The sequence below is a fragment of the Pelodiscus sinensis genome, chromosome 1 (assembly GCF_049634645.1).
Source record: "Pelodiscus sinensis isolate JC-2024 chromosome 1, ASM4963464v1, whole genome shotgun sequence".
Taxonomy (NCBI): domain Eukaryota; kingdom Metazoa; phylum Chordata; order Testudines; family Trionychidae; genus Pelodiscus; species Pelodiscus sinensis.
In genome coordinates, this window is record NC_134711.1 from 195,687,663 (window position 1) to 195,709,215 (window position 21,553).

General features: G+C 45.6%; 1 long non-coding RNA gene across 1 annotated transcript; it reads left to right on the forward strand.

The window, feature by feature from the left end:
- Positions 1-3,574: 3,574 nt before the first annotated feature.
- On the forward strand, positions 3,575-21,179 carry LOC112547562 (uncharacterized). Its single transcript, XR_003091331.2, has 3 exons — positions 3,575-3,630; positions 16,877-17,077; positions 20,824-21,179. It is a non-coding gene; the product is annotated as an uncharacterized LOC112547562 (long non-coding RNA).
- Positions 21,180-21,553: the final 374 nt, after the last annotated feature.

Consider the following 21,553-nt stretch of genomic DNA (forward strand, 5'->3'; position numbering starts at 1 on the left):
ATCCCAAATCATTTTGGTTGCTTTTTCTGTACCTTTTCCAAATCCAGTGTATCTTTTTTTAGATGGAATGACCAGATCTGCATGCAGAATTCAAGATGCATTACCTTATATAGAGGCAATACGATATTTTCTGTGTTATTATCTATTCCTTTCCTAATGATTCTCAGTATTTTGTTAGATTGCCACTGCACACTGAACAGATGTTTACAAGGGTATTCACAATGATACTAAGATCTCTTTCTTCGCTGGTAACAGCTATTTAAAACCCCATCAATGTATAATTGGGATTATATTTTCCCATGTGCATTACTTTGCACTTATCAACACTGAATTCTACTTCCTTTGTGTAGCCCCGTCACCCAGTTTTATGAGATTCCTTTGTAACTCTTTGCAGTCAGCTTTGGACTTAACTATTTTGAGTAATTTTGTATCATCTGAAATTTTGCTACTTCACTGTTTAACCCTTTTTCAAGATAATTTATGAGTAAGTTGAACTATAGTGGTCCAAATGCAGACCCTGGAGCTCACCACTATTTATTCTTACTCTTTCCCCCCTATCTTTTAAGTTGAGTACCAGGCAATGTTTTCATGATTATTTAAGGATCCTTCAATTACTTGAATGACAAGCCTTTTGTTATCTTAATCACCTTGCCTCCCTCTGTTTATACACAAACTCCCTGCCCCAAAGGCAAAGCTGGGAGCAGCACAAGCTCTGTTGCAGTTAAGAGCTGCCTCTGGAGCTAGGGCATCACTTAGCTTTAAGCAGATCTCAAGTATGAAATCCAGGCGGGTTCAAACTTTGGAGGGAAGGGGAGGCTACAGGCTCTCTTAGCCCCCCTAAATGGCACCCTTGTAAGAACTGCATTAGAATTTAGGAGTGTATTTAGAATGAACTCTAGAGTGAGTATAATTCTTAACAAATAGGTGGGGGCCTAGGGAGTTGGGGGCACCTGGAGCATGCTAGTAGAAATTGGGATGCAGGGAACTATGGAGTCAGAGGGAGAGCACAGAGAAGGCATGCAGGGGAGAGCTCTATAGAGTGCTCTAGAGCAGAGGGAGGGCTGGGGAGGAACTGAGGCGCAAGTGCACAGGGGAGTTGTAGCCTACATATTTGTACATACAGTAAACTTCTGATAATCCGGCAGCTTTAGGACCCAGGGGGTGCTGGATTATCAGATAAACCTGACTATCAGAAGGGGGGGCTATGAGGAGTCTGGGGTGGGGTGGGGTGGGAGGACAGCACTGCGGGGCCAACCCAGCAGCACCCCAGCTGCTCTGCCCCAGACTTCCCCAAGTTAGCCGCTGCTGAAACTGACCAGCGGCTGACTCGGAGTCAGCCACTGGTCAGTTTCAGCAGCGGCTGACTTGGGGAAGTCTGGGGCAGAGCAGCTGGGGTGCTGCCAGACTGGTCCCACAGTGCCGAGGGGCGGCGCTATGGGACCAACCCGACAGCGCCCCAGCTGCTCTGCCCCGGGCGTCCCCAAGTCAGCTGCTCCTGAAACTGACCAGCGGCTGACTCAGGGAAGCCCAGGGCAGAGCAGCTCCAATTGTCCGGCTGCCCGGAGCACTTCCGGGTTCCAGGTGGTGCCGGACTAGCAGGAGTGCCGGACCACTGGATGCTGGACAACTGGAATTTTACTGTACATATTGTGTGTGTTTATGGTTGACTTTTCACCCTGTACCTGTCACACACATTTTTGGGATGGTCTGGGGAAGTAAAAAACCAGAAACAGGACAGAAAAACCTACATGATTTATTCATAAAAAAAACAAACTCTTTATTTTGTAGGTCAATCTCGTGAATTCTGGGGGATCTGACATGATTTTTTTAACTTTTGGGGTTGGTGATATTTTGGATGTTTCACTTAGCTTTGTGTTTATTACATGTGTCTCTGCACAGATATACACCTATGTGTGGTGTGCCTGTGTGTGTGTGTGTGTGTGTATGTTATTCATAAAGTGGCATAAGTTTGTTTGACACTATACATTAGACGGAAAACAAGTGCCCCGCATGGAGGAGTTTACTAATCGGATATATCAGGGTGGGGTAAAGGGAACAGCCAGAGTGACTGAGTGCATACGCTGGTACACCTCAAAGCCACTTTTCCATTCCCATCCTTCCCAGTCTGTCACTTGCCTTTGGCATGACTGATCTGTCCTTCTGTCTAAAGTCTCTTTCCTCTGTGTTTCAGAGACTGACCTTTCCTAGTTTTTCTCCTCTCTCTCTGACTATTCCTCTCTGGTCCCCTTTGGGGCCATTTCTACTCTTTCCTGCTGTCAGCTTCCCCCAGAACACCATCCTTCTCCCTTTCCTCTCTTCCCATGACACTTTGTCCTGGGACAGCTTTATCTGACCATGCTGCTTCAGTTGCCATATTTATACTGACGATGTAAAGATCTACTTCTCTACTGACATTCAGTCTCCTTGCTCCCTGACAGCCTCTGTGCCATCTCCCTCTGCATGCTGTGCTGCCAACTCGTGCTCAGCCTGAAGAGAACTAAATTCCTTATCTTACCTCCACAGCCCTAGGCTCTTCCTTCCTGTTTTGTCCCATTGGAAACACAGCATCCTTCCAGTACCACAGGCTTGCAACCACAACGTAATTTTTCTCTCCCATTGCTTCGCCCCAGATACTAATACATGGTGAGGCCTAGAGCCTCAGAAGTATTTAGGCACCTAAATCCTAATGACATCAATGGGAGCTCTGTGCCTAAGTACCTTTGGTGATCTGGGCCCATAAGAGTATGTCTACACGGCAGCTAGATGCAGGCCAGCCACAGGCATCTGTGACAGAATCCCTGAGGTATAACCTAGAACTAGGGTACCCCTGAGTTCTCTGGCTTACCCATCTGGGCTTCCTCTTACACTGTGATGTTGTGACAAGCTGCAAACCTCTCCAGGTCCAACACTCACACAGACATCCACAGGCAAGGATTCATCCAATTGAGTTACATGAATGCTTCTTCCAGCCACTTGTGTACCAGCAACAGAGAAGGTCCAGCCAGGTTTCCCCAGATCCCCAGCCCAAGACCTCAGAACTGTTCTATCTTGCCCTGATCAGAAGCCTGACTAGTGTAAGTTTATTACTTAGTCTGCCCCTCCCTCAATGTGGAGAGGACATGTGCCAGCTCTTATTCACTGAGAACATGCTTATTAACTACAGAAAGATAGATTTTAAGCAAGTCATCATAAGCAGTAGATGTAAAAAGACAGAGATGGTTACCAATGAAAATAAAAAGAAGCACACAATCTAAATTCTAGAAGCTAAACAGGATTTGAATCAAGCAATATTCTTATCACACAGGATGTTACAGTCTTTAATGTACAGACTCCCCTCCTGAAGTCTGGACCAGTCTCTTCAGATGATCTTCTTCTTTTTGGCATCTTAGTTGCTTCTGGCATAGATGGGGAAGGAGAATGGCAGAGGTCAACTACACCTGTTCATTATTTTATACCCTTGGCAGACACTAGCCCAGACATGTCTGGATGGGCTTTGCTGAGTCACAGTGAATGATCAGCTCCCATTGTGAGGAGCTTGCATAGCTGAGTTACATAGTTGATTAGTGAGTGGTGGCCAACACTTGCCCAGCCCGGGATCCTTTGCATGCCTCTAGCAAACTCACAGCAAATGTAAGTTACAACCATATAGCACAGTCTCATACACACTAATGATATCCATGTTTGGACAGAACCACGGGTTTCAGCAGATTATGGCCTTTTCCATGGTACCCTACATGGCATACTTTGTATGAAATATCACAGCCATGTGTGAATGATGAATATGAGGGTTACAGGGTGTCATTCTGCAGTACAGTGTGTCACACTAGAGATACCCTAAGGGTGTGTCTAAACTACACCCCTCTGCCGACAGAGGGATGTAGATTAGGCACATCGCTATTGCAAATGAAGTGGGGATTTAAATATCCCGTGCTTCATTTGAATAGAAATGGTTGCTGCTTTTTGCCAACACGGCACTTTGCCGGCAAAAAGCAGCCGTCTAGACAGGGATCGGTTGACAAGGAAAGCCTTTTCCGACCAATCCCTTACGCCTTGTGCAATGAGGTTTACAGGATCGGTGGGAAAAGGCTTTCCTTGTCGACTGATCCCCATCTAGATTGCCGCTTTTTGCTGGTAAACTGACACGTTGACAAAAAGCGGCGGCCATTTCTATTCAAATGAAGCATGGGATATTTAAATTCCCACTTCATTTGCAATAGCAATGTGCCTAATCTACATCCCTCTGCTAGCAGAGGGGTGTAGTTTAGACACACCCTAAGTGACTCAGAATCCAAAGTCTAAATGAAAGTCAGTGGGATGCATGCTCCTAAATCACATGGGAAATCTCATCCTTTTAAAAATAAATCCTACTGGTTTTTCCCTGCCAGTCTATCTAGCTAACAGGAAATTCACAAATGCTGCTTGGGAACTGAGCATTTCAGGCAGGTCTGGGAGGAGAGCCTCTACTCAATAATTCCAGACATATCTAAAAAGCTAATTCCTTCAGCATAGCTACAAACAACTTTGACTGTTTGCAGAAAAGCTTTGAGTGAATTTATTTCTCCTGAATGGTGCCAGATTGGCAGCCTTAGAGACTTACCCTCTATTTATTCTCAGAGTTGGCAGTGGCAGTGCGGATTCCTCAGTCCATATTTTAAAAGGCACTAAAGTAGCAGAGCAACTCTGACGGATCGTGGTGCTCTCAGTACCAATGCAAGTGTAATGCTGACAGACCCAGGTCATCTACAAGCGGAACCAAACCTGAAATTTCTGGAGCTTAGTGTGTGAGTCTCTACTGCATGAGCTAAAACCCAGTTGCCTGTTAGCTAAGGCTGTAGAGCACACTCATTATTCTCTCTGTAAATGGTCTGAGTGCCACTAGATGGGCAGTACACCACATCCAGAAGGTGTGTGGGCTACACAAGCAATTCAGCACCTGGGGTCCTTGTAAAATACATCACGTCCAGCCTGAAATGTGTATGATATTATAGGGTATTATTTGTAGATACATCTTGGCACTGGAAAAATTTCAGAAAAGGGCAACAAAAATGATTAGGGATATGGACCGAGTGCCATATGAGGAGAGCTTAACAAAACTGGGACTTTTCAGCTTAGAAAAAGGAGACCAAGGAGGGATAGGATAGAGGTCTCTGAAATCATGACTGGTGTGGAAAAAGTAGATAAGGAAAAATTATTTACTTGCTCCCATAACGCAAGAACCAGGGGTCACCAAATGAAATTAATAGGTAGCAGGTTTAAAACAAAAGGAAGTTTTTCTTCACACAATGCACAGCCAACCTGTGGAACTCCTTGCCAGAAGATGTTGTGAAGACCAGGACTTTAATGGGGATGAAAAATAACTAGATAGATTAATGTAGGATAGATCTGTCAGTGGCTATTAGCCAGGATGGGTAGGAATGGCATTCCTAGCATCTGTTTGTCAGAAGGTGAGAATGAGCGACGGGGGATGGATTACTTGATGATTCCCTATTCTGTTCATTCCCTCTGTTGGCAGACTGGATACTGGGCTAGATGGACCTTTGGTCTCACCCAATATGGCCGTTCACATGTTCTTATGCAATAATATGTGATTGCGTAAATAAAATCTGTGGTAAAATCTATACACAAAAGCGCCAGAGTTAAGATTATGCATGCAACTTTACCTTTATCATTTCCTCACTTCTGAGTGCTTCACTGTGCATCCTTTGGGCTAAACTGTGCCATAGTCAGAGCCCTGAATAAGGGGGCAGAGTGGAGCTGCTCTTGCTCTTGTTGAGGAAGCCCAATCCCTCCCAGAGTTCCTTTTGGGACAGCAGGGATCCCAGAGGGCATCACTCTGCCCCAGGATGGAGCTTGCTCTACTCAGAGTGCTGAGGGTTGATGTGCCGCACCTCCTCCTTTCCCCTCTCCAACCTCTTTGACAAAATGGGCCTGATCCAAATCCAAATGCAATCAAATGAAAAACTCTGTAGTAGGCTTTGGATCAAGCCCCATGTGTGCCGAGGGGAATGCACAGAGACAGGACAGTCCCTGGGTATCTCATGAAATCAACAGTTGCAGTTGCAGCAGGGGCTCTGAAAAGAATTTTTTTAGGTGCCTAAACAGGGCTTTAGGACCCTAACTTGAGGCATACTTGTTTATAAACGTTGGCCCTTATTATGCACTCCCAGAGAAACTGCCCCACATGGGACCTATATTTCAGTACACAGAATAAGGAGCATTATTGCAGCATGTCTGAGACCTTCTCTGCGGCACCCCCTGCAGATTGTGTGGTGCAGCGGAACCCTGAGCCTTCATTTGGAAGCCTGGGCGTTCCATTAGCATGTCAGCACTTCAGCACCTGATGTTTGTTTTGTACTAGGTCCCAGGAATGTTACTCAGCAGAATGATAAACAGAATGTGCTCAGTTTGCAGACTAAAAAAAAAAAAAAATGTAGCCACGTGGACAATCACCCAGATGTGCACTGGCATTTTTAAAACATGCATTGATTTGTTAGGAATATGCAGAAAGAATATTAAACTCCTGGTACCACGTCTTAGGCCGAGTATTTATTTCCTTCGGGTTCAGTGACTTTAAAAAATTGCTTTGAGGCACTATTAATTTGGATACAGTGTTTTTTCTTCAGCAATTGAAATGCAGGATGTTTGGGGGGCTTATTCCTTTGTCAATAATTAAACAGCTCTGTGCTTAAAAAGACACTCTTGCCCTGTCTACAGAATAGACATTTTGGCCAAGGTTTTTCACTGTTGCTAACATCAGTTAGCTCCACCAGCAGTAGCAAATACTGAGGGGTTTACTGAGAATGGGGTGGCTGGTTGTCACTTGTATTTTAAGCTTTGTTTAGATTAGAACCACTCTGAGCAAGGTTAGATGACATGGGGCTTAACAAAATACCAGCAGCAACGGGTCTCTGCTTGGGCTCTCTGGATTGGGGGCAAACAGAACTTCTGATAGCACCTGGGAAATATTTGCAAAATGTGTTGAGCAAAGACAAGGCCTCCGGGTGTCGAAATTCTCAGGGTGTCGACATTTCAGATTTGTATTCCCCCAGAATAATACAATTTCTGAAGCATAACAATAAACTCAATAAAATAATATTTTGTATTTATGAAGCACCTTCAGTCCCAAACGTGCATTAAAAATGTGACTTACAGGATTGAGGTAACCATTAACGACAGCAGCTAGAGCGACAACTGGTGCGAGAGAATGATGAGGGGTGGGGAAGGAGAGGAGGAACTTTGACCAATCCGCACTGCAGCAAGCTCCCTGATTTCTCAAGAAGAAACAAAGGATCTTTAGTTTCTATAAAGTACAGATAGGTCTTCTCAGTGGGTAGGGTTTCATCTAGCCCCATGCTGTAATCTGCATGAGACTTTCAATTTATTTTTCTCAGAGGGCCCGTAGGCTATACGCCAGCGTGATGAAGTTTGTGTGTTCAAACCACCAGGAAAGGTCCCTCCAGATCTGTGGGTGGGTCTGGAGCCTCTGCTGTTTCATATTTTCCTGTTGTGGGACTCTGAGAGGACCCTCCATCAATCTGAGGATCCATGAGTACAGCAGGAGCAGAAAGAATGTGAGCGCAGTGCAGAGGGAAGCGTGTTGCCTCCCCTAGCCAGCAGTGATGACAGATGTGCCAGGACTCAAGCAGTGTTGTGTTATTTTCATAAATGATGCAGCAAGTCCAGGTTGCCAGGTTCTGAACTGTCAACCCAAGAGATGCTGGGCCGTAGCCCTGACAAGCTCTGGCACAAATTAGGCAGTGGGTAAATCTGTTGAAAAGTTACTGCAGCCGGGAAAATCCTCCACTGAAGGGAATATCCAAAAGCAGCAGCAGAGGAAAGTTATGGCTGAATTGGAGCTGAAGAGAACAGATGCAAGACTTGTCTTTGGAAAGTAATGGTCTCCGGTGGCTCCCTAGATGTTCTGAGGGAAGCTCTGCTCTTCAGTGGAGGTCCTGCCTCTCTGCAGAAGAAACTAAGGAAAACTAGGGGAGGATCCTCCTGCCAAGTTGTCATTCCTCCAGGACTCTGTTCTGTTTGTTTTCTATGGCTGATATGGTTCCTGAGACTTGGTCCCTGAGAAATTCCTTCTGTTGTCTTCTTCTTTATCCAGATTGTGTGTCTTTATCACACTGACTCATGGGAGTTGATCATGCAACATGCTCAGTAAGCACTGCAAGAGATCCAGCAGGGAGAAAGGAGCTGGCTTCAGCTCTCTGAAGCAGATGGATATGCAGTAATGGCTGACTCCTGTTCATAGTCATCTGTAGAGTCAGTCACTTCTGATTAAGGCAGGTGGAAGGCATCCACTCTGCATTAGATTGCTTTCTTTTTCCCCGATTTGCACCTTCATTTATATTATATCCTATATCAAGCCTCAGTTAGGTGGGTATTTATAGAAGGATAGAATCATAGAACACTAGAACGGGAAGGGACCTCGAGAGGTCATCGAGTCCAGTCCCCTGCCCTCACAGCAGGACCCTGTACTATCATTCTAGACCATCCCTGATAGATGTCTATCTAACCTTCTCTTAAATGTCTCCAGAGATGGAGATTCCACAACCTCCCTAGGCAACTTATTCCAGTGTTTAACCAGCCTGACAGTTAGGATTTTTTTCCTAATGTCCAACCTAAACCTCCCTTGCTGCAGTTTAAGCCCATTGCTTCTTGTCCTATCATCAGCAGTTAAGGAGAACAAATTTTCTCCCTCCTCCTTATGACACTCTTTTAGATACCTGAAAACTGCTATCATGTCTCCTCTCAGTCTTCTCTTTTCCAAACTAAACAAGCCCAATTCTTGGAAGAATGACTTCTCATGTCTTGCTCACAACACTCCTGTTAATGTTTATATGTGACTAGAAGATTTACCTGGCATTGCTTGGATCCTTAACTCAATTAATTTTTGTTTTTGGAAACTAAAATTAAAATATAAATACTTCATTTGAATCATTGCTCTGGGATAGGGATAGGGATGAGAGGTTCAATATGCAGGCTGCCCTGGGGAGAAAGGACTACCTCAGACCTCTCTTCGCGAAGCAGCTTGGGGCCACGTGAGAAGTTCCTGTCCATGACTGCTGCAGCTCCACCAGGCACAGCTCGGGGACGGGTGCATGTCCCCTGGCTGGAGCACGTCCAGGTTCATCTGCCTCCCTGCACTTGCGGAGCGAGGAATGCAGCAAACTTTGCACTTTCCTTTGACTCCCTGATGCAGTGGAACAGCCAGCAATGTTCCTGTATGAACTGGGAGAGAAGGAGGGTATGTCTACACTGTCACCCTAGTTCGAACTAGGGTGGCTAATGTAGGCATTCGAACTTGCAAATGAAGCCCGGAATTTAAATATCCCGGGCTTCATTTGCATGTTCCTGGGTACCGCCATTTTTAAATGCCCCGTAGTTTGAACTACCTGCCTGCGGCTACATGTGGCACAGAGTAGGTAGTTCGAATTAAAGCTCCTAATTCGAACTACCGTTAAACCTCCTTGTAGTTCGAACTACGGGGCATTTAAAAATGGCGGCCCCCGGGAACATGCAAATGAAGCCCGGGATATTTAAATTAATTTGCAATAAGAAATCCTCCGGAAAAGGGCTTATTTTCTGGAAAATCGCGTCTAGACTGGCGCTTTTCTCCGGCTTATCTCCAAGCCGGAAAAAAGCGGCAGCCATGTAAATGCAAATGCCGCGGGGGATATTTAAATCCCCCACGGATTTGCAATTCCGAAGTGTCTAATCTGCATCCCTTTTCCAGAAAAGGGGTGCAGTGTATACACAGCCTTACTGTTTAGGAGGAGTTCTTGAACAGACAGACAGATTCTCTCAAATATAAAGTAGACATAGTTCTGTGATATTGTCCATAGATGAACTGCATGACAGTTTTCATGTGAAAGAATCCTACTTCTGGGGTATATTTCTACCAGCATAGGCTATTGTTGGTGTTGGCCTACTCTACCCAAGGAAGAGTTTGCTAGATATAGCTATAGTAGCAAACCTTCCTACTGGAAATGCAGTTTATAGTGACAAAAGAGTGTTAGGGTGTGTCTAAACGACATGGATCTGTCGATGGAGCCTTTGTTGACCGGTGCAGGTAAACCTCGTTTCACGAGGCATACCTGTGCTGGTCGACAAAGGCTTCCTTGTCAACAGCGGCGCGTCCAGAATGCCCCGATCTGCTGACAAACAGCTGATCATCAGCTGGTCGGCAGAGCGCGGCAGCCATTTAAATTTAAATGAAGCCGCGATTATTTAAATCGCGGCTTCATTTCCCTCTGTCGATCAGCCTAATTTACATGGCTCCATCGACGGAGCCATGTAGTTTAGACACACCCTTATTGCAAGCATAGCTGATACCAGTTTGTTGAACAAAATAAACTACATAGGCAAAACTGAATCTATATTAGGGCTTTGGCCTGCACAGTTGCGGGTGTGATTTTTTTGGTTCAAAACTGCAGAAAAGTGTAGGCCAGGCTGGTGTTTTTCTTAATGCGCTGTCTGGTAGTTTTGCTTGTATAGCACTTGCTTGCCCCAGCCTTTTACCCAGTCACATCTGGGTCAATATTATTTTCTTAGTAACGCAGAATAATGAGGGCTGTGAAGATTCCACTTTTTTTTCCACCAAAGAGGGGATCCTAGCAACTGTCCTATACCAAATCTGGATTCCGATAGTATAGAGAGGAATGCAGTGAATGGAGAAAGCCAGGACACCAGGAACAGGACTTAGGCTCTGGGGATGAAGCTGAAGGGGGAATCTGAGCCAGCAGGGCAGAGGAGAGCTCTGAAGGGAACTTCCCATGACAGATGGATTTGGACATGAAGGGCAATGATAGAGGGAGATGAGCAGTACAAGGGGAGGCAGGATGTATTCATCTTCATGGGCATCAGTCATTTACTTATGGGATTTGTCTGAATGTGGCAGAATGACAAAAATTATTAACAACTGATTTTACATCCCTCGGACAGCTGATGGGGAAAGGGCGGCACAGAGCAATCAAGTGACTTGCCCAAGGTCATGTGGAATATTTTTTATTGAGTCAATCATACATCTAACTATGGCTATGTTTACACTGTGGGTTTTTTGCGGAAGAGGAAATCCAAATGGAGCACTTATTTGCATATCCCGTGCTCTCATTTGCATATCTTCTTCCGAGCCTTTTTGTGGAAGAGGTTTTTGCAATAAAAGGCCCTGTGTAGATGGGGCCATTTGTTGGAAAAAAAAACCTTTTGTGTAAGATCCCTTAGTCCTCAAAAAATGAGGTTTACAGGCTCTTGCGCAAAAGGGGTTTTTCCTGACAAATGGTCCCGTCTACACAGGGCTTTTTATCTCAGAAACCTTTTCTGCAAAAAGGATTTGAAGAAGATATGCAAATGTGAGCACGAGATATGCAAATGAGCACTCTATTTGCATTTCCTCTTCTGCAAAAATCCCGCAGTATAGATGTAGCCTATGAGTCCTGGGTCTAATTGATCAAGAACTCCCCAGCTGTGTCTAGACTGGCAAGTTTTTCCGCAAAATCATCTGCTTTTGCGGAAAAACTTGCCAGCTGTCTACACTGGCCGCTTGAATTTCCGCAAAAGCACTGATGGTCTACTGTCCGAAATCAGTGCTTCTTGCGCAAATGCTTTGACGTTCCCATTCGGGCAAAAGCCCTTTACTGGAAATGTTTTTGTGCAAGAGGGCCAGTGTAGACAGCTAAAAACTGTTTTGCGCAAAAAAGCCCCAATGGCGAAAATGGCGATCGGGGCTTTCTTGCGCAAAACCGCATCTAGATTGGCACGGACGCTTTTCCGCAAAAAGTGCTTTTGCGGAAAAGCGTCCGTGCCAATCTAGATGCTCTTTTCCGCAAATGCTTTTAAAGGAAAAACTTTTCCATTAAAAGCATTTGCGGAAAATCATGCCAGTCTAGATGTAGCCCCTATGTCTTAGCTTCAGCTCGCTACATTATAAATAAAGGCAAAAGGCCAGAAAGTTTCAAGAGAACTACAGCAGATTCTTTATAGATCTAGTTTTAAAAATCCCAGATGACTTGAATGGTTTTTATTCTACTGATCATCTTGCTGCGCAGAAAGAATGGGAGCAGCATGAGGATTGCAAATCAAAGATCTGCTTGAGCCAGGGCTACTAGACACTCTGTGTTAATTTGTTCTTGGCAACACTTGTGTCTAAGAAGGCTGAAAGCCTTGTTGTTTCCACATCTCCTACATTTTTATATGACTGGCTCAGTCTCAGAGAGTCAGTACAACTATTGGCAGAAGATTGCACATTATATTAGTAGGTGACATATCAAACCCACATCAGCAACAGCTTCAAGTTGGCATGTTTGTGCAGGAGACTAGGAGCTAGATTCTTCGGTCCTTCAAAGTGACTTTTTGTCATTCTTGTGGCAACAAGTGACCTAACACACACCTGTCTTCATTGATAGTGGAGAATTCCCTTTTCATAGACGAATAGACGAATTCTCTTGCATTATGGGGTTGCTTTATTGGCTCCTATGACACTCCCCTCCCCTTCTCTTGGCTTCTGGTGTACAGGATCTTGTTACAGAAACAGGGATCAGGCCAGGGTACCTGTGCCTTGCTGATCTCCCATTGGTGGAACATCTGTGAGAGGCAGCTGAGAGCTGGCATAATGACCTTAGGCTATTTTGTTTTCTGCTTGGAACTAGACTGGTGGCCCTGAAATTGGGAGGGGAGAAAGATAGTGCTGCCCCTTTGACCAAGCAATAGTCTGGAATATGGGACTTTGTGAGATGTCTTTGTTTGGCTGAGAAGTCACTGACACAGAGCTGGGGTAATGCTGGGTGTAAAGAGTTTCTTCACAGAAAGAACATTAGCAATGTTCTTATGTGCTGTCATCTTGACCAGCAATAGGAACACACGACGCAGAAAGCTTGCAGAAATCTCATATCAGTATATCTTAGATGAGTGCTCAAGCAACTGCTTGTTTCTCAGGCTAAATCTACACTACAACAGAAAGTCAGCTATGCACTCCCGCCCTGTGACTAATGTAGCTGGAGTTGATAATGTTCCTTAATTCGAGTTACTGTGGAGTCTACACTGTGGGTGGTTGAGGGGAGAAACTGTCCCGTCAACTTCCCTTACTCTTCTCATCCAGAGTAGAATAAGAGGGTTGACTGGAGAATGATTTGAGGTTGATTTGAAAGGTCTTCACTCGACCCACTAAATTGACCACCATTGGATCAGTCTCAGAGCATCAGTTCAGGCTGTTGCCTTTGCTTCCTCTCTGGGTCACTTTGTACCTCTTCCTCTTCCAGGGCTCTCACAGACCCACAAACCAAACTGTCTCCAGCAGCTCCGCATAAAATCTCTTTCCAAGAGCTATTTGCTGGTTGCTGAATAAACTGTGGGCTCTGTCTACACAGGGAAGGTTTGGCGACAAAAGTGCTGTCAACATACAAAAGTCGCCAGAAGTGAAAACTGATCAAACAAGTTTTGCTGCCTCCCATTGTCAACATTCTATGGCCACCTTGCTAGCACCCTGTCCACAGATAAGAACAAAGCAATGTGGCAGAGCATCCCATAGTGCAGTGTTGGGGGAAAGCAGAGCTGCTCTGTGAGCTCTCCCTGTTGAGGAATGTCAAAGCAGCACAGCAGTATCTCTAAACCTCTCCCTGTAGCAGCAGTCTGCCTGTCAATGTGTTCCTAGCAGGACAAAACAGGAGGAGCATTCCAATGATTTGCTCTTTGTTTGTTCTCCAAATGGAGCAGCTCACTCAGATGTCAGAGTTTTGAAAGGGGAGGGGCACCTGCCTGCAGGGCAGCAGAGATCACAAAACACTGAGCACAGCCATCAGGACAGGCATGGTGGGATACTGGCAGAAGCCAGTTCTCTTGACAAACAAACAGCAGAGCCCACTCTGGCTCTTTGTCAACAATCAAGGAAGGGGAAAAGACAAAAGTCTCTCACAGGGCTACCCATCCCAGGAGCTCCTTGAGTTATATCTGTGGCTGCTGATCCCACTGCTCAAATCCTTCTCCCTTCTCCCCAGTACCTCCTGCATACTGCAGAACAGCCGTTCCATGGTATGCAGGAGATGCTGAATGGGAAGGGGAGGAGCAAGGACAGATCATGCATGGAAAAAGGTGGAAAAGAGGAGGGGCAGGGATGGAGTGGAAGTGGGGTGAGGGTGGGGCCTAAGGGAAAGGCTGGAGTGTGGGTGGGGTTAGGGTCTAGGGGACGGGGTTGAATGGGGGCGGGGCATTGAGCACTCTCAGGGAAAATTAGCAGCCAGCTTGGGAGTGCATGACCATTTTTAAATCAAAATGAGAGGGTCCTCAGGTTGCTAAAGTTTGAAAACTGCTGTATTGTTGCTTTAAATAAGATGCCTAGACATAGGAATTAAAGTTGTTTAAATTATTATTTGTAATAAGGCTCACTTTTTCTGCATTGACTGCAAGAGTGAGTGAGTGAGTTAGTAATTAAAAGCAAAAACATAAGCCACAAAACTTCAAATAAATCATTCTTGGGTGTCTCAGAGCATCCTGTTATCCTTGTGTCTCTATACCTCCTATCAGTTGTAGTCAGGGTGAAAGTAACACATTTCTTACAAGTATTAGACTGTTGTATTGCAATCCATTCTTGGAGGTGACGCTCAGGACAGGAGGTTGGGGGATTGCAATAGGAGAGTACCTGTAAGAAATGTAAGTTTGGGATGGAGAGGGGGTGGGCTTAGGGAAGGGGGTTGGAATGTGTATGTGGCAAGGAGATGGGGGATGTGGAGGGCTCGGGGCAGGAGGTGGAGAATGTGGGGAGTGCAGGAGTCAGAGTAGGGGGTTGAGAGATGTGGAGGGCTGAGAGCAGAGGGAGTGGAGGGTGCAGGAGTCAGGACAGGTGGTTGTGAGGGGCTCAGGGTAGGGGTATGGGCAGTGTTCCCTCTAAGCTATGCAGCAGCACAGCTTCACAGGTGATTAATCAGCCTCACCCAATTGGAGGCTCAAGTGTGTGTGAATGGAGCTGACTGACCGGGCAGGGCTGATTAATCACTGTGAAGTTGTGCTGCCACATGGCTTAGCGGGAACACTGGCTGGCAGGGAGGCTGATTCAGGCCGGGAGTGTGACCACCGCACTGCCTGGGTACCGGATCCCCAGGGCTGGCTGAGATGCTGGTGACAGAGTTGCCCAGATGTCGGATAGCAGTGGCTGTCCAGGGCAGAGGGGACCATGCTGCCTGGCCACAAGCACTGGGGCTGGAGCCTGGGTGTGCTGTGGCCACACTGCCAAGCATGTAGCGACACACAAGCCATTTTTGTTGCTATATCAGCAGCATCCAGAGCCCCACCCCTAGCCGGCTTTTGTTTTACTAGTGTGCCACACCCGGATGCACTGGCTTACTTTCACCTCTAGTTGTAGTGCTCACTAACATTGTGAGATCAATATAATGCAGTAAGGTTACTAATCAAATGTCAGGATACCATTGTCCGAGGTGCTGTACAGACATAATATTGACTATTTCCCTTGGGAATGAAGGTTACAGTGATCTTAGTTCCATAAAAGCCCACAGAACTACTCCTGGGTATGTCTACACTACCCCGCTAGTTCGAACTAGGAGGGTAATGTATGCATACTGCACTTGCTAATGAAGCCCGGGATTTGAATTTCCCGGGCTTCATTAGCATAAGCGGGGAGCCGCCACTTTTAAATCCCCGCTGCTTCGAACCCCGTGCAGCGCGGCTACACGGGGCTCGAACTAGGTAGTTCGGACTAGGTTCCTATTCCGAACTACCGTTACTCCTCGTGAAATGAGGTGTACCGGTAGTTCGGAATAGGCACCCTAGTCCGAACTACCTAGTTCGAGCCCCGTGTAGCCGCGCTGCACTGGGTTTGAAGCAGTGGGGATTTAAAAATGGCGGCTCCCCACTTATGCTAATGAAGCCCGGGAAATTCAAATCCCGGGCTTCATTAGCAAGTGCGGTATGCATACATTACCCTCCTAGTTCGAACTAGCGGGGTAGTGTAGACATACCCTCTCATAGTAAGAACTGTGACCAATGGGGGGTATTTGGCCTTTCAATTGTAGACTATTAAGGGCAAGGATGATCCCTGTCTTGTATCTTTTGGAGTGTTGATCACAGGGTCCTAAATAATAAATAATACTTATGACCACCAAGGTTCATAGCTTCTGTCAGCAAAGGAATGAGCAGTGCTCATGGTGAGCTTGAAGCTACAGGCTGAATCTCTCAAGTCTGGCCCTCTGTGGTCCAGTAACACCTGTGGTCTGGCATGGTTTTAGTTAGCTAAATGATCACGTATCATGGGTCTGGCCCAGGTTCCCATGGTCCCATAAAGTTTGTTTACAGCCACCAGTCCTGGCTCTCAGTTTTCTGTGGGTTTTTTTTGCTCTAATTTACCCCTAAATGTCTTCTAAGAGCCCAGCAAGCAGTGGAAGTGTTGGCAATGCTGCTAGACAATATTGACCTCCCGTGGCTAGGCAAATTCTCTGATTCGGCATCAGTCAGGTCCCAAAGGTGCCGGAATAGAGAAGTTCAACCTGTACACTGTGAGAATCTTTATAGTCTCTTAAATATGTATTTGCTATGTGGGGGTGGGGAGAAGGGCAATCAAAGGCTCACATTAGTGACTGATGATGCCCTGACTACAGGAAGCTTCTAATATGATCAGAGAAAAAACCGATCCTCTCTTCCTACATGCCCCAGGCACTGTTAAAATTAGAGCTCAGCCTAAACTAAGACCTCTTCAGTTTTGGGGGAGTTCATATCTGTACCCAAATGTTGTGGTTAATTGCAGGCCCACCGGGAGCTGAAATGACTTCAAGAGCAGTCACCAAACCACACCTTGGATTTAAAATTAAAGTAAGATTTACATTGACAATTTGTGTTGCCGACTGCCTGCTTTGTTTTGTGCCCACAGGCTTTGCAGACCCCAGTCGCTGGCTGTGAGAGAGTCAGCGTCGCGCAGCTACAGAGGAACGGCAGGAACTGAAACCAGCTCTGTAATTTATAGCACTAATAAGGCTCAACTGCCATTTCTTGCGGTTTCCTCCCAAGTTGTCTTTGAAAATTTCGACTTGTGCTGTGTTTGTTGTTGTTGCTGCTAAGGTTCACTAGTTAGGTAACTGCTGTACCGTTTTGGTTCTCTTTGGTTCTGTCTGCATTGTTGATCATTTATATTTCAGTGGTGCCTAAAGGCCAAGCCGCCCCTGGGGCACCATGCTGCTAGGGGCTGGACAAACTGTGAATGACACTCCTGTCTCAAAGAGCTTACAAGCAAAACAAGTTAACCTTTGTGTAACCCCCACATCTTCTGGCTGGGGTGTACTGTCCCAGCTAGTGGCACTGAGCTCACTTACAGAAAGAATGCTTTTAGTTCAGGCGGTAGAGGCTCATGCACTAAACTTCAGAGGTCCCAGGTTCAATTTTGCCTGTCAGCGTTACATTTGCTCTTTTCTTCTATTTTCCCTGTGTTGCAGTAGTGCTGGTGCCACACCTCCCGGGTGAATGCTTGTGTAAACCAGCCAGTAGTGGTTTTACCTGAGAGACAACTAAGCCTGCTGAGACCAGGGTCTGTATGCAGTCAGGATGCTGTTTCTGTCTGCTGTCTTTATGTTGCCAGACGGGAGCAGTGTAAAGGGACCGAGGCAGAAAAAAAAATTGGGCCCATTGATCCTGGGGAGAGGAAAACTTTCCAACATAAAGCTGGCTTTGCAAATAGTTTCATTGCTCTTGGAGGGGTAGCTATGTTAGTCTGTAAGGGTATGTCTACACTGCCACCCTAGTTCGAACTAGGGGGCTAATGTAGGCATTCGAAGTTGCAAATGAAGCCCGGGATTTAAATATCCCGGGCTTCATTTGCATCTTGCCGGGTGCCGCTATTTTTAAATCCCCGTTAGTGCGGACTCCGTGCCCGCAGCTACACGCTGCACGGAGTAGGTAGTTCAAATTAGGCTCTCTAACGAGGTGTAACAGTAGTTCGAATTAGAGAGCCTAATTCGAACTACCTACTCCGTGCCGCGTGTAGCCGTGGGCACGGAGTCCGCACTAACGGGGATTTAAAAATGGTGGCGCCTGGCAAGATGCAAATGAAGCCCGGGATATGTAAATCTCGGGCTTCATTTGTAACTTCGAATGCCTACATTAGCCACCCTAGTTCAAACTAGGGTGGCAGTGTAGACATACCCAAACTTAATAAAACATTGAGTGGTTCGGTAGCACCTTCTAAGCATGTCTACACTAGGAAATTATTTCAAAATAATAACTCCCAAATAACGATTTCAAAATAGTGTGTCCACACTACAGGAAAGCCTTTAAATTAGTCCGAGGCAGGCTCCGGTAATGTGGATGCAATACGTCGACTTAGAGCCACAGGAAGCACTGGGCACTAATTACTTTGAATGGTTCTGGAGAGTAGTTACTTCAAAATAGCAGCAATGGAATGTCCACCCTACTGCTATTTTGAAACACAGTACCTATTTCAAAAGAAGCATTATTCCTTGTGGAAAAGAGAAGTTATTATTTTGAAATAACCAGCCACGAGCTTGCGTAAGATCATTGGTGTGGGTAAGGGAAAGTTTTCAGTGACTGTCAAGAGAGAAATTGTATTGCCTGAGGTCCTGTCCATTGGTTGCAACCCAGAGGGGAGATCATGGATCTTTACACTGATCTCTGGAAAATTTTGAACTGCTTTGTCTTTACATCAGGCTCCATGAAAGCCTGTGAAAATGGCCAAAGTAAGCAAATGCCCAAGGCTGCTGGATGTCTTCACTGATATGGTTGGCTGCTTGCTGGTAATTTGCCTAACGGAAAGTGCATCAGGGATTGCTGGAGGCAAAAGGTCTGAAAAATGCAGCAAGTAGGTGCAATTTTAACACAAGAGTATGGACTCTTTGAGCGCTCCCAGTGGGTTTAAGTGTTGCACCACAGTGCAACCAAAACATCCCCACTTTAGCATAGCTTGGACCCAGCTGTTACAGCCTGAGCTGCTCTTTGGAATGTGGGACCGTTATGCTCCTACCGCGTCTTCTCTCAGCACACACACACTCTGCAGTGCTCCACAGCACTGCAATCTGCACGCTCGGAGACTGCCACAGCTCCTGAGAAAGGGACTGTGAAGGGGGGAGGGGGTGCGGGTGGGGTGGATCTGCAAGGGAATGGACTCTGAAGAGGGGAGCAGCCATCACTCCAGCTGCAGGCTATAAGCAGGCTAACAACAGCAGGGATAAAAGGCTGCAGTCCAGCCAGGACAGGGCGGCTGCTGGAGAGACAGAGACAGACAGCAAAGGGGTTCCTCAGGGTCAGAGTGGAGGAAGCTGCTGAAAGGAACCAGTTCTCTGCCAGAAGGGATCAGAGAGGATTGCCAGGCGAGGGGTGCTAAGTAGGAAGCTGGCCAGGGAAGCAGTAAAAACATGTCCCTGACTGACTGCATCTCTCACGATCACTGGGCTAAGAATCAGAGGTGAGTCTGGGCTTGAGTCTCCCTACCACCTCATTTTGATTGGCCAGAGTCTGCTGAGAACTTCTCGGACTACTGAGTGAAGGAGCACTAAGGGGGCAGGTAAAACTCTAAGGCTGTGTCTAGACTGGCCAGTTTTTCCGGAAAATCAGCCACTTTTCCAGAAAAACTTGCCAGCTGTCTACACTGGCTGCTTGAATTTCCGCAAAAGCACTGACTTCCTACTGTAAGAAATCAGTGTTTCTTGCGGAAATACCATTCTGCTCCCGTTCAGGCAAAAGTCCCTTTTGCGCAAAGCTTTTGCGCAAAAGGGCCAGTGTAGACAGCTCAGATTTGTTTTCCGCAAAAAAGCTCCGATCGCGAAAATGGCGATCGGGGCTTATTTGCGGAAAAGCACGTCTAGATTGGCATGGACGCTTTTCCGCAAAAAGTGCTTTTGTGGAAGAGCGTCCTTGCCAATCTAAACGCTCTGTTCCGAAAATGCTTTTAACGGAAAACTTTTCCATTACAAGCATTTCCGGAAAATCATGCCAATCTAGACACAGCCTAAGTGTGGCCAGTCTCCTTTCAGCCCTGAAAGGGGAGACACACAAGTTGCCCAGCTAGAAGCCTGGATCTACAGATTGCTGGATATAGGTTCCATCCCTGGACTGAGGGGAACTGAGGCAAGCAAGGATAGCTTCAGTTCCATGACTGATTGCCACGGGGAGCTGCAGGGCTGCGGTCTCTCTATTACTGAGGCAAATTTTACCCTCACATGTACATGCACATCTCCAAAGGAAACCAGAGTGGAACTAAGGGCTGAAATAGGCCAAATGTTGGGAGCGATTCTTGCAGCTGGGTCACAGAACCAGTAATAATAATTAGTGAACTTCACTTTCATTAATCTTCACAACATTGCTACGAAATAGGTTTTATCTACTTTTTTACAGAGCGGAAGTTAGGAGAAAATGGAATGAGTTGCCCAATGCAGCATGCTACGTAGTAAATCAGAAGCAAGCCAGGATGGCAACTCAGGTCCTCCTGACTCTTAAACTTATGCTCACTCCTCCAGTCTATCCTGTAGCTTTGGCTGATTTTGCAAGAGGCTTCACTTCTTGGTTTCCTTTACAGGCTTATAAATAGCAAAGTGCCCATTACAAGTCAGAAAAAAAGTGTGTCTCTATCCTTTTCATGTTGCCCATCGTTGGGAGCACAGAGTTCTCACCTGACTTGGCATTTCTTCAATGTTTTAGGTAGAACTGATCTAAAAGAAAAAACCCTGCAAAATCCTGGGAGTTTAAAGGATTTTTTTTATTATTTAAAAAACGTAGCTTAGAAAATTTTCATGGAATTTTATATTGAAAATGTTTGCTTTAAAAGCATTCACTTTGTTTTCTTTCTCCCCACTATTTTTCCTTTGATAAAAGGGGAAGAAAATGGGAGGAAGGCAAAGATGAGAAAAGAGGAGAGAAGATGTGACCCCTTCCTACCGGAACCTCCCCTTCACTTTTGTTTCTTTGCAGCAACACAATAAAAAAAACTATCGAAACAAAGCTAAAAATGACAGAATGTTTTGAAAAGCGGAATATTTTGTGAAACTTTCATGTTTTTAAAAAGTCATATTTTTCCAACAAAAAGATTCATTTGAATAATATCGTGGTCATCTGGAATTTTCCAGATCTGCTCTTGCTGCGAGTCTCTTTAAAACCAATACACACAGGTATATTTGTGGGATAATTTGTATTATGAGTATATATTTCCTATTGACAGTAACACGCATCTCTGTGGGGTCCTATGTGGTCTTTGTTAATATAAAATTATATTAAGTGTATGGAACTCATTTGTACCTTTAGTTTATAAGGTGTGAAGAATAGGCATTCTGTTTGTCTTGAACACCGAATCTATTGTAAAGTTCTATGCACACATCATGGTAGTATCAACATGAGTTCAGCTACTACAAGATATATGCTACAGGATGCTTGGTGCTGTACAAGGCTTGGAATACAGACAGTCTAAGATCAGAAATCATTCTATATGAGTAAGAGCTTTCAATCTAAATAATCTAACCATAATAAAAATGACATGGGGCATCCTGTAAAACATGACTCAACTGGTAAATTCTGCCATTTGTTTATTATATCCTTTGCACCAGTAGTC